This window comes from Chelonia mydas, chromosome 8 (assembly GCF_015237465.2).
Source record: "Chelonia mydas isolate rCheMyd1 chromosome 8, rCheMyd1.pri.v2, whole genome shotgun sequence".
NCBI classification, from domain to species: Eukaryota; Metazoa; Chordata; order Testudines; family Cheloniidae; genus Chelonia; species Chelonia mydas.
Genome location: NC_057854.1, coordinates 92,785,986 through 92,799,459, shown reverse-complemented (window position 1 = coordinate 92,799,459; position 13,474 = coordinate 92,785,986).

Below are 13,474 nucleotides of genomic sequence, written 5' to 3'. Positions count from 1 at the left end.
GTAATAGAAAAGGATATCAGTCTTTATTTACAATGTTATGTCTTATGCCCTCCAACTTGACCCTGTTAGCCCCTTCCATCCAAAGCACCGGAGAACATGTACAAGCTGCTTTATGAGCCTCTTTGTTTTTGCCCCCTAAATAAGAAGTATCAATGCTACACTTGCATTCTGACTGGCCTGGGACTGCCCTCATAGCCCCTTCCAACCAACTCACCTCCTATCTCACTCATCTCTGCCCCCTATGGGTGCATGTGCAGGCCTCTGAGGAGGGTACCAAGAGAGCAGTGAGACAGCAACAGTGAGTGGCCGTTATGCAGGGAATACAAGATCCTTGCACTCTGCTCCTCTCCTTCTCCTAACCCAGGGAAGAGCCAGCCACTGTCTGACCCTAACTGTAGATGCACCAAGAGCTTAGGATAGGTGCGTTTATAGAAGGAATGAGTAAAAGTTACATGCAAAACCCAAAAAAACCCCAAACAAATCATTCCTCAAGATTTGGATGGAATTGGTTATTGAAATTAAAAAAGAGAATAAAAGCAAGTTTTAACAGTGATAAAATATATGATAGAGTGCCAGCATGCATTGGCTTTATTGTTCAGTCCTGCATACATTTGGCTTTTTCTTGACTGGTGTGCGTGTGCGTGGTTTTTTTTTTTTTTTTCACTCTGATGCCTCTATTAATCCTCTTTAAATTAAGTGTTGGTCTGACCTGTTTTGTAAGGGACTTGTTTGTGGAAAAGCATCAAAATACCTGCCTTGTCAGTTATGACTATATCCTCACCAGACTTTCAAAGCCCTAAACCTCATGCTGAGGACTTTGAACATCACTTAGGAGCTTAAACCACGTACTTGGAATGAGTTTATGAGAAAAACCCAGAAGGACTCAGCAGTAGGTATTGGCAATTGGATCTCTTCTCCTTTTATTCTAGCTGGATGGAATGAATCCCCTACTGATAGTAACTGGACAGCCTTTTCCAGACACAATGCCATTTATTTCAGAGCAAAGCTCCGAGAATATTAGAAATCCAAATATTATTTCAGGCTTAGATCAAAATAATGAAGAATGTATGGAGGGAGAAAGGGGAGGATGGGAGAGGCACATTGCTTTATGCAAAATAACTCTTGAAAAACAAATTAGCTGATTGCCCTGCAAATGATCTAACAGCCGGTCATCTTCTCCTCAGCGAGCTCCGTTCCCTTTCTGACACCGCAGATGAGAGTAACCCATGGAAGTCTAGTTTTGAAATGTCAACATGGTTTAGGTTAGGGTGTGTTTATAACAATTATGAATTGAGTTTATGGTTTGTTTGCTTTTCAGAGAAATCACCAGAAGACAGCAGTTGACATCTGTGGAAATTTCTAATGTAATTTTGTCAGTAAAAAAAAACCCCTTGTCTAATGACCACGTAGAGACAGCACTGTACTATTAAATTAATAATTATTATAATGGTTTATTTGCATCTACACTATGTAATACTGTGTTAATCCAAGGATCCCAACACATCAATTCATTAAGTTTCATGGTGCCCCCATTTTATAATTATACCTGTTTCACAGATGGGTAAATTGAGGCACAGTAAGGATAAGTGACTTGCCCAAAGTCACACAGTCACTGAAGATGCTAATTTGCTCCTGTGCAGAGGGCATCACTTAAGCCCATGGCCCTATGCACGCAACTGGAAATAGATTCCTAGTCCCGTGGTTTAACCCCTTAATGATCACACGCTGGACTATATATCTGATGTCATTGTGTTAAATGAATTTATGTAAATTCTGCTCTCAAAAACAGCACTTTGGTTATGTTTGGAATAATGTCTGTGATAACTGTAGAATTATGATAATATAAGTAAGTAAAAAAGCAAGCATTTCAATGGCAGTAGCTATTCTGGAATAGCTCCTCGTGTGAATGTTGTATTCCAGAATAAAAATCATTTTATTTCAGAATAATTAGAGTGTTTACATGGGGAGCTATTCCAGAATATTTATTCTACAATAGCTATTCCAGTCAATTTCTCAACATAGCCAAGACGTAAGGCAATTCCTCCCTGGACAAATGGTCTCTCATGTCCATCATTTAAGAATATATTTTGCTAAGGAGCTAAAATTGGGCTTCATAAAGTTCTTCCATACTAAATATCTTGTACTGTAGAATGAAGGTAATGGATTGCAGATTATCCACATTGTATTTCCGTGCACTACACCGAGATTGTTAATATCTTCCATTTGTTTCTCCAAATCTTACAAGTGTCTGAATTTCCTTCTGATGTAACTTTTTGCTTAGCTGTTGGGAAAGAGCAAGAAAGGTATTTCATTTTCACGCGTGCTTTGTAACAGATATCACAGTGCTACTCAAGCACCACCGAATGACTGCATGTTAAGATGTTAGATGGTATTTTTATCACAGCTTATGGTATTTGCAGTGATACCCGATCATTATTTAAGGTTAGGCCAAAATAGCGGAGAACATCTGGCGATTGTTAACTGAGCCCTTTGAATCCCTTCTTCCCCTCCTGCCTCTCTCATGGTATGAAGATGGGAGGAAATTAGGATTTTAGAATAGTTATTTATTCTTGGTAAACTCCCTTTGCGTGAACAAATGTGCTTTATTACACAGACAATGAAGTATCTTCCTGCTGCTATCAAAGGGCCAAATTCTGCACTCAGGTGAATGTATTGGCAAAAGGTAATAAAAGTTCTACACATGCTTCTGATATCACCATTTGTCCTAAGTATAGGGAACCAGGCCCTCAGCTGGTGTAAAGGGATGGAGATCCATTGACTTCTAGGCTGGTTTACACCAGCTGAGGATCTGGCCCTTAGTATTCATTTATAGCTGTTGTTTAATTTTAATCTCAGTCGTTCATTTGCTTTCTGGTTCTAATAGAATCACGATATATTAAACAGGAGCTAATGACAACAGATATAAAAGGTTTATGCTGTTAGGAAATGTCAATGGAACGAATACAACAAATTCCTCACTAACACACGCATTCTTTCCATAAATCCTTCCATCAGCCAAAATGTTGACTTTAACCTTTTCTATTTTCTGCAAGGAAAGCGTTGTATTCCCTTGTTGCAGAAACAAATACCTCGGAGTATGGATGGTGCTTTGAACGGGGCAAATAATTACAACATTATGTCATGTTATTAATTAAATGGCAGGATCAGCTTTTACAATCGTAAGGCACACCCAGAGATGGAAAATGTGGACATAGCAAATGGAGTAATGTGTTTTGTGGAAATCTCAAATTGTTTAAGCCAACAATTTGGATCCATTAAGCAAAAGACTAACCCAAAAATGTTTTGCTATGAATAATATTAGTCGTCATGATTATCATGGCTTCTCCCAATTTTCATTGAAATCAGATTAAAAAATTGTATATTTTCCTCCTTTTCCATCTTTATTCAGCATCACTAAGGATAATTGAGGATATTTTAATCCGATCAAATAGTTGTATTAAAGAATAATACTGCTGTAGAGTGAAATCTTGGTCCCACTGAAGTCCATGAGAGTTTTGCGTTTGACTTCAGTGGGGCCTGCATTTCAGTCATGGAATCTTCACTTATTGTTTGCAGCCATTGAACATTGGGCTTCAGCTCTCATAAGTAAACAGGGTCAGGCCTGTTAAAGATGTGGATGGAAGAGCTCTCAGAAAGACCCATAAAATGCTGTTGGTGATCAAATAGGCTGCATTTTGTCCTTTGAGTCAGTGCCGAATTCATGCCCAGTCAGGAACTTGGGTGTGTACCTTTCAGATGGGATATAGAATTAAGATCTTGACAACTTGCGGTCATCATCAAATATCCCATGAAGCATCTAATAAGAATAAGGGTGTGTTTATTCTGCTCAGTTTCTAATTTATGTGATTTACTTTGCCTACCTAAATCCCACCTGCAGTTTCAATTGGAAATAGTAGTCTCTAACTTCTCTAACCACAGCAGATACTGTAAGTTCTTGTAGAGGAAATTATAAAGCATAAATTAAAGGAGAATGTTACAGAAGCTGTGTAATGAATGTCCAGAACTGCCCTCTGGGACCTCTCTAAAAAGGTGTGAAGCCGCCGGAAGTGTCAAGTCAACAATTCCTCATGCTTTTGGGAAGAGCTTGGTGAACTATTTGTTGTAGATAATGTATTAAATGAATTAGCTAAATAAAGTCAATGAGATTGAAGAACATGCTTAAAGTTAAGCGCGTGCCTAAGTGCTGCCATGGATTTGCGACGTCCATGAACACCTGCAGGCCACAATGGGCCAAGAGAGTTCACACCTTTGTGCTATTATTGCTAAACTTTTGTCTTGTCTTACATTCAGCTACCTGCAAATTGTTCCACTCAGCTATAAGATCAAGACACCCTTAGATCGCGTTCACATTTCCATTCGTCATTTGGATACATCTCCTTAGAGTAAAATCTAAAACAATTTGAACACCATGTATAATTGGATAATACTAAGCTGGGCCAAAATGAAATCTATTACCTTTTCAAGTGATCAGAGTCCCAACATACAGGTCAGCCAGCAGCTAGCATTAAATATTTTGAAAGGAGTTTTCATCAAAGCTGTACATCACTTTAATAATCTAGGATTATGGCTGAACCTTAATATGAAATCTGAGATGTGCACTGACATAGTGCTAAGAGACTAGCACTTCTGTAATAATTCTAATTTAAGCACTGCCTGGAAAGATGCAGGAAGAAAAACATCTCCTTTTGACTCAGCAGCAATGGTTCTTCACAAGAACAATGTATACTGCATATCGTGCAATTAGCATAATGTTTTTAAACTCGTTGAATTTTACAGTCTGGTACACAGCTTTAAACATTTGCTAAGACGAGTATACCAGTGGTATAGAGGGTAGCTAGTATATTTCAGCAGTTTATTTGTAAATTTGAGTCCAACATATATATCTTTCATGTTTTACTGTACCTTTAGCACTAATCCACAACAATTGTCAAACAATTGGATCATGAGTAGGGCCCTACCATATTCACGGTCCATTTTGGTGAATTTCACAGTAATAGAATTTTAAAAATCGTAAATTTCAGCTATTTAAATCTGAAATGTCATGGAGTTGTAATTGTAGGGGTCCTGACCCAAAAAGGAGCTGGGGACGGGTGGGGGGTGTCGGAAAGTTATTGGGAGGGGGAGAGTTGCGGTATTGCTACCTTTACTTCTGCGCTGCGGCTGCTGGCGGTGGTGCTGCCTACAGAGCTGGGCGGCTGGGGAGCGGCGGCTGCTGGCCGGGAGCCCAGCTCCAAAGGCAGCGCAGCCGCCAGCAGCAGCGCAGAAGTAAGGGTGGCACGGTACGGTATTGCCACCCTTACTTCTGCACTGCTGCCTGCAGAGCTGGGCCCTCAGTCAGCAGCCGCCGCTCTCCGGCCGCGCAGCTCTGAAGGCAGCAGTGCAGAAGTAAGGGTGGCAATACAGTGACCCCCCCCTAAAATAACCTTGCGACCCCACCCCCACCACTCCCTCTTGGGTCAGGACCCCCAATTTGAGAAACACTGATCTCCCCTGTGAAATCTGTATAGTATAGGATAAAGGCACACAAAAGGCCAGATTTCATGGTGGGAGACCAGATTTCACAGTCCGTGACGCATTTTTCATGGCCACGAATTTGGTAGGGCCCTAATCCTGAGAGAACTTAAAAAGTTTTTCTTTTTGAATGAACGTAATTGTTATAAAAGGAGCTACAATGTAGCCATGTAAACACAGACAGTCTATTCTATTCTATTCTATTCTATTCTATTCTATCTAGGTTGTTATACTGTACTCATCACTGTTAGTATCTGAGTGCCTTCTTGTCATGCATTAAGTGACATGACTATACATCTGTCACATGTGGTTTGTTCTCCCATCCTCTCCCCAGGGGGGAAATGGCATGTGAGATGGAGTGGTTTTGTTTTGGTAGGGTTTTTATTATTATGTACACTCTGCTATATATTTATATATCTAAGAAGGCCAGGATGAAGAAGTGCACCTTGACCTGCAGTCGAAGGTGGTGAGGTTTATAGTGGGAATTTTTATAGCTTCTGTGAGGAATTAGCCAGGATTCAAATCGGTGATCATTTGCACACAAAGTAGGAGCCCTTCCTCGATACCGTCCTGGTCCTTTACAATGTCTCTTCTCCTACTGGGGGTTCCCTGCCTTGCAAAGTACATTCCACGGAACAACACTGAGGTCTTTCTTCCTTTTAAACAGAGAGAGTGAGACTCTCTCCCTGGAAGAATTTTAAAGGGCCAGGGCTGTATAGGACAGGTGGTGGTAAAACAAACTTCCCCACATGATTACACTAATGTGCCTCAACATTGATCAGGGGGCATGATCTCAACAGTGTTCTCGGTCAGAGTTCACACTCCATGGCCAGTTCAGTTCTGGGGCTCTTGTTTCTGAGATTGCCAGCAAGACTGTGCAAATTGGTGCCGATGTTGATGTGTGATGCTTTTTGAGATGTGGTTACCCTGTCCACTGAGAACTGCAAAATCCAGATGGAATTCTCAACCTCACAATCCCCTCCCCAAAAATGATCATGGTGCGGTTTGGAACCTGAAGTGGTTTGTTTCCGTCTCTCCTTTGCACCATTCTACAATATAACTGGCCAAGGCCTAATTCAGCATCCAGCTGAAATCAATGGCAAAACTCCAGTTGGGCCTCTCACTCTTCCAAGGCCCAAATGCAGGACACAATGTGTAAGAAATCCCCCTATAGCTGACACATAAATTATTCATGCCAAAAAACTTAAATCTTGCAGCACTCCTTCCTTTATGACGTGAAGGAGAGCAATTTGGGTCCTCTCTTTTCAGGGTGGGCAGATAAATATGTGACAAATGCTGTAGGTCATCTGCGAGATAAAATCCCATCACGTGACGTCCTGCCATCACTTCCTGCGGTCAGTCGGCGGAAAATATTTTTTCTCCAAAAACTCACCATGAAAACAGGGCCATGAAACGCCACAAGGGTTGAGCCACAGTGCATTCTGGCATAACTGTTTTCCACACCTCTATTGAAACCTCACAGCCCTGTCTTCCGAGGGGGAGAGCTCTGGAGTGAAGTCTGTCTAGCCAAAATGTGAATAGAGAGTCACTGAGAAATCCAGAATCCCTGTTGAAATCTGAAACCTTAGAGGATTTAATCACATGCAAACCCAGAACCAAAGGATTAGCCCATAAAGCCAGATATTTGATTTATTTGAATGCTGTACTTACAGGGCGTTGCATCTTTAAGAAACTGTGACAGTTTGTTATTTTGACTGAATTTTCTTTTGATCATGTGTAGCCTTTGGCTCTCGGGGTTAAATTGTTTCACACTAAAAGGTGCTTCTAATCGTGTTAATTACCAGGGAGAAACCAGAATCAGCTACTCCTCTTATTTTCTGTTTGACTAATCTGGCATCGATATCACCATTGAGTTGTTTTGATTGAAATGTTTTTAAAGTTGAGGTCACTGCAGGCCTTGCTTTAAATATCCCCCTCAGCTGCACTCCCTGTAACGTGATTATTTCTAAGGTATCTCGAGGGCAGTTTGGCTTTTCCCAGACAAAAAAGGAAAAGGCCCCAGCTGAGCTTGGAAACAGTCTTGCTACTTGGAGCTTGGTTAAGAACAGGTTATTTATTGTTGTTCTTGGCCCGGGAGGCCATTCGGGGCAGGCACTTCAGTTTGGCTGCACTGCAACACAGAAACAGCTGAGGATCCTGCCTTTGCAGCATGGGGTGCCTGACAGGCCATGCAACTTATAGGCCTCCCTTGCTGGGACAAGCAGATCCCTCTAAGCTGATTTCTCGTTAAATCAACAACAGGCTGAGGAACTGAGAGCCACTTGGCCAGACTTGATAAATAATTTAGTTGTTGCTGTTAATTAAGAAACCACCCAGATATATGCCTCTCATAATAGAATAATAAGGATCTGTTGCTCCTTATTCAGGCAAAACTCCAATTGATTTCAATGGCAATGGTGCCTAAGTAAGGATGAAGGACCTGTTTCGGCTCTTCTTGAAGTCAATGACTCTAACAGGAACAGGATCAAGCCTTAAGGAATGTAAGATTTGTCCCCAGATGGCTTAACCCTGAGGGACTTGGTCCAGTGTATAGGGCTCGAGTGTGGGTATCAGGAGATGCCAGCTGTTTGACCTTGGGCAGTGCTCTGAGCCTCAGTTTACCCACATGTAAAATGGGGATACCCCTTTTATAAAGCACTTTCAGATCTATGGATACAAATTATAAGTGTTTTTATTATTATCATTGTGCTACAAACTCTTATGCAAACAGTCTCACTAACTACAAGGAGTACAGTACATGCATGAGTATAGGCATGTTGGACAAGGCCACCTATCATCCTCAAAGTGCTTTACAGACATTATTTATCTGACAGAACTGCCCTAGAAACTTGTATTAAAACTGTGGGCAAAACACTGCCTTTATTTCTTTCCTTCTAGTCAGTACATTTCATTTTCTTCTTCATTTTAGATGGTTTACTCTAGTTTATATAAAACGCCTTACAGCATCATGCCTCTGTGAAATAGTTCATTGTGTGCCATAACATGCCTATTACAAGAGGTTTGTCTTCGTTTTAAGTTTTAACCTCCAAGTTTTCAGCTGTCTTGTAGACTTCGCTTGGCACTCCCCATAGGACAATCAGTCAGTGCCCCGGTAAAACTGTAGACAAGGGTTTCATTACAACAAACAGTCTTTGAATTCTAGCTAACATTATAAAGTTAGACCTGACTTAGGGACATGGTGGATTCACTTGCAGCTTTTAGGTTAAGACTGGGTGTCTTTTGAAAAGAGATGCCCTAGCTTGGACAAAAGTTATGGGCTTGATGCAGAAATCATCAGGTGAGGTTCTTTGGCCCGTGTGATGCAGGAGGTCAGACTAGGTGATCCAAATGGTCTCTTCTGGCCTTAAAAATCTATAAATCTACAAATGTACATTTTTGGGTGAACGTCTACAGTACTTGTAGGGAAAGACCCCCATTGACTTCAGTTGACTTTGAACCAGGCCCCAAATAAATCTTATTCACAGACATCTAAAAGAGGAGGCTTTTGGTTCCATAATTAATTTTACTTTCTGCCATTTGGTTTGCTCATGCTTTGGAGAACCCTGGATTAGTACTTATAGAAGAAGAATGTGTGAATCCCTTGCCATTAAAACATGTGCTCACAGCCCTATGCGGCATAATGATTCATATCCTCTTCTAATCAGCATTGATTCTATGTGGAAAACTTGGAGAAATCTTCTGAGAGGCTTTAAATCCAATGTATATTTAGGTTCCAAGATGACCATATGGACTGTGACTCATTTCTTAAGATAAGTATATAAAAATCAATTATACGGTCATTTGGGTTACCAGAAGGAATCTGTTCCATTGGTCATTTGTTTCCTAATATCTTGTCTTATTAGTTTTTTTAAAAAATCATAAAACACTTACAAATTATATACTATTTCTGGCAGCAGACCCCTTCCATTGAGACAGATGCATGACCGTTTATTTAAAACTAGGCTGGGATAATATCCTAGTACAGGCTGAAACCTGTGAGTTCAAAGATGTGCTAAAAACACCTGGCAGAGAAAAGGGAAGGGTAAAACATCTGCAGGGGAAAGGAGAGTGTGGTCTAGTAGTTAGAAAAGGGGGGCTGTTAGTCAAGACTCTTGGGCTCAGTTTCTTGCTCCATCTCTTGACTTTGTGTTCCTTGCATACATCACATAAACCAACATTTTCAAACTTGGATGCCTAAAATTAGGAACCTAAATCAATACCAGGCACCTAAATAAACAGCTAGATTTTCAGAGGTGCTGAGCATCCAGAGCTTCATTGATTTCACGTTTAAACATTTTTGGCCTTAACTTCTCTATTCTTTAGTTTGCGAAATCTGTGCAATAAATCACAGTGATTATTTGCTTTGTATTTTCTGTGTACTGGTCAATATAAGGTGTTATATAAGTTCTAAGTGTTATTACCTACAGCATAAAGATTTAGGGTCTTATTCATGTTGAGTAGCACCTTCCACCATATATGGTCCTGTTGATTTCAACTTGACTACCCATGGAATAAGTTACTACTATTTAATATGAATAAAGCCAGTGTTCTGTGACAGAATATAGGAAAGTGTCTGAACTTGCTACTGAAGGCCTCTTACACAAAAAACCACAATATGTTGTAGCCATTTAGGACTTTTCTACTTCCAGGATTAGTATTCTGTGAATTATAATGTGATTCAAGGACAACATCCAGAAATGGTATGAATCTCAAATACTCCTCCTCTCTCTTCTTGTGTTGATAAGGGCAAGGGTATCAGAATGCCCAGGGAGACTGGGTATTATTACATGCTCACAATACTAAAACTCAGCCACAAGATATGGGCTCAATGCAGAAATCAATGGGTGAAATTCTAAGGCCTGCGTTATGCATGGAGGTTAGTTAGACTAGATGATCATAATAAACTCATCCTTGGGCATTTGCCAGTGTGTGTCTGTGATAATATGGTAGCTCCTATTCTAAGTACAGGAAGATGCCATAGCTTCTGCAGGGCATCAAGGTTGAGGTCCAGTGGTGCCCGCTTTACTGCATCCTCAACTAGCCTGTGAGGAACCTGAATCTTTTCTCTCTCTAAGGGTCTGATCCTGCAAGGCGCTGAGCACCATCTACTCCTATTGGAGTCAGTGGCAGGTGAGAATGCCTCTTGCAGCAGTACAGACTTGACTCACTGCAAGATCAGACCCCAGAATTGCACCCCCAAAAATCAAATCTCCTCTCTGATTTGCACACTCTCCATCTCACTGGTCTCTTCTGCTTTCACCTTAGGTGGCTCTTATATCTGTGGTGTGCATCTCCATTGCATTTCCTGTGCCTGTTCCAGGAGCAGAACCTCCGTTGGCCAAGAATTTTGCCCTAAGTAATCACCTGTCTATATTGATTTTATCCTTTTTCTTTTTTGTTGTTTTCTTAAGCATTGACATAACTGGCTTGTTGGCCAAGCTCAACCCTTTGAAATATTGCTCTGCTGCTCCCTGATCTTATCATATAAAAATATTTATCCACATTCGCGCTTCATAAAAAGTGATTTAAATTGCGTATGTCTGAGTGAGATGGTGCCTTTCTGACACAGCCCTGAGTTACAGGGGTTGTGAGGAGGCCACATTGCACTAGATTCCCCATGAAGAATTCCTGTTGACTCAGCCGCAATTCCACCAGGAGCTCCCAGGAAGGACAGATTGCTGCGGCCTCTTTGCCACCCTCTGAAAAAGGGCAGCACATGTTCCCGCTGTGAAAAGACTGCTCTGCTGGCTGGGGAAGAGGTGAGGAACTAATCCCACCCCTCCCTGCCTGTTTAGAGGAGGCTGGAGCTCATATGGAGCAGAGGATCCATTGACAAGCCACACAGTCACTAGCACATATACAGGGAGCTGAAGGGGAAGAAAGGTGTCTTGAACCTTCCCTCCCTTCCACATAGGGCCAGTCATAGTCTGGTCCTATGTGTCCCAGACTCTTTATATTACTTGCAAAATGGTGATTTTGCAGCATTTCTTGCACAAAAGACCTGTAGTAACAAAAAATAGAATTTGAAATATTCCATTTCAATATTATTTTTATGCTATAGCTCAAACAGAAGTTAGGGCCTTGGTGCTGAGTTTGTATGGCCTGAGTTATGCAGGAGGTCAGACTGAAGGTTCACAATAGTTCCTTCTGGCCTTAAAATTGATGCATCTATTTATTTATTCATTTATTTATTCATTGTTGTTAGCACAAAGCACTGGATGACATATTAAGTGAATCACCTCTTAGATGAAAGATATTTACTCCCTGTACACTGGTGAACGAGAACAGACTGTCAGTCAAACACCATATGGGATTTTTTTTAGTATTTAAGGGTTCTTCACATTTAACTCTTTGACTGTTGGAGGTCCTGCTTGCTTAGACATCAGCACTGGTATTCTAATTAAATCATTTAGAATTAGCTGCACTATGTTATGATTAGGGCACTTCCAAATTCAGGACCATGAAAAATGCGTCACGGACTGTGAAATCTATTCTCCCACCATGAAATCTGGTCTTTTGTGTGCTTTTACCCTATACTATACAGATTTTACAGCGAAGACCGGTGTTTCTCAAACTGGGGGCTCTGACCAAAAAGTGAGTTGTGGGGGGGGGGTGTCACAAGGTTATTTTAAGGGGGGGCTGTGATATTACCACCCTTACTTCTGCGATGCCTCCAGAGCTGGGCGGCCGGAGAGCGGCGGCTGCTGACTGAGGGCCCAGCTCTGCAGGCAGCAGTGCAGAAGTAAGGGTGGCAATACCATACCGTGCCATCCTTACTCCTGCTCTGCTGCTGGCGGCGGCTCTGCCTTCAGAGCTGGGCTCCCGGCCAGCAGCTGCCGCTCTCCGGCTGCCGGGCTCTGAAGGCAGCGCCGCCGCCAGCAGCAGGGCAGAGGTAAGGGTAGCAGTACCACAACCCCCCCTACAATAACTGTTGTGGTCCCTCCACAACCCCTTTTTGGTGTCAGGACCCCTACAATGACAGCACCATGACATTTCAGATTTAAATAGCTGAAATCATGACATTTACAATTTTTAAAATCCTATGACCGTGAAATTGACCAAAATGGACCGTGAATTCGGGAGGGCCCTAGTTCTGATTTACTCCGTGCCACACTTTTAAAATTCTGAAACATAAAAGGAGCAGAAGGGGAAAGGAGTGGGAGCAAAATGGATTCCATTGATGGTAAAAGCAGCTCGAAGTGAGGCCAGTGATTGGTGGTACTACTTTAATAGAAGCCAACAGAGTTCACATATGGCCTGATCCAAAGCCCATTGGACTCAACCGGAGTCTTTCCATTGACTTAGATGAGGTTTGCATCAGGCCCTTCACCGTGATCCCTGCGAGGCAAACTGTGCATCTAATGCACTTTTAATGAAAATGTTATCCTCTGAAATGCTGCCAAGTGTGACAGGCACAGAGGCAAAGACCGAGGAGGGCAATCATGGAGAAAGATCTTACAGCTCTTTCATAAGCCTTCATATTGTAAAAGTCTGAGGAAGCCAGCCCACATCAACAGCAGAATGAGCCGACTTCTACAGGGACACGTCATGTGATCGCAGTTTAATAAAGCTCCTGTATCATGCTTTGTTAATGAAATTTTTGGATAGAAGTTAACAAAGAGGTCACTGTGGTGGAAAAGAATGCAGCCTTTGATTTTTTTTTTTTATTTTTTATTTTTTTTAGGGTTCATGATGTGTCATTTTCAGTGAGTTGCTGGCTGAATGAAATGCTCTCTCAATGCCAACTGTTACCTCATAAATGTTTCTTATGAAAAATAATTCATATTCTGGAGGTGATCAGCAGCATTCTCAGCTGAGCCCCTGTTAGAAACATGGATTCTTCTTTTCTGTAAGAAATCTCCTATTACCCAGCCCTTCAATAAGTGCTGAAGGTTGAGTTCAGGGCTGCATGGCAAAGTGGGGTATTTTACTAAGACAGTTC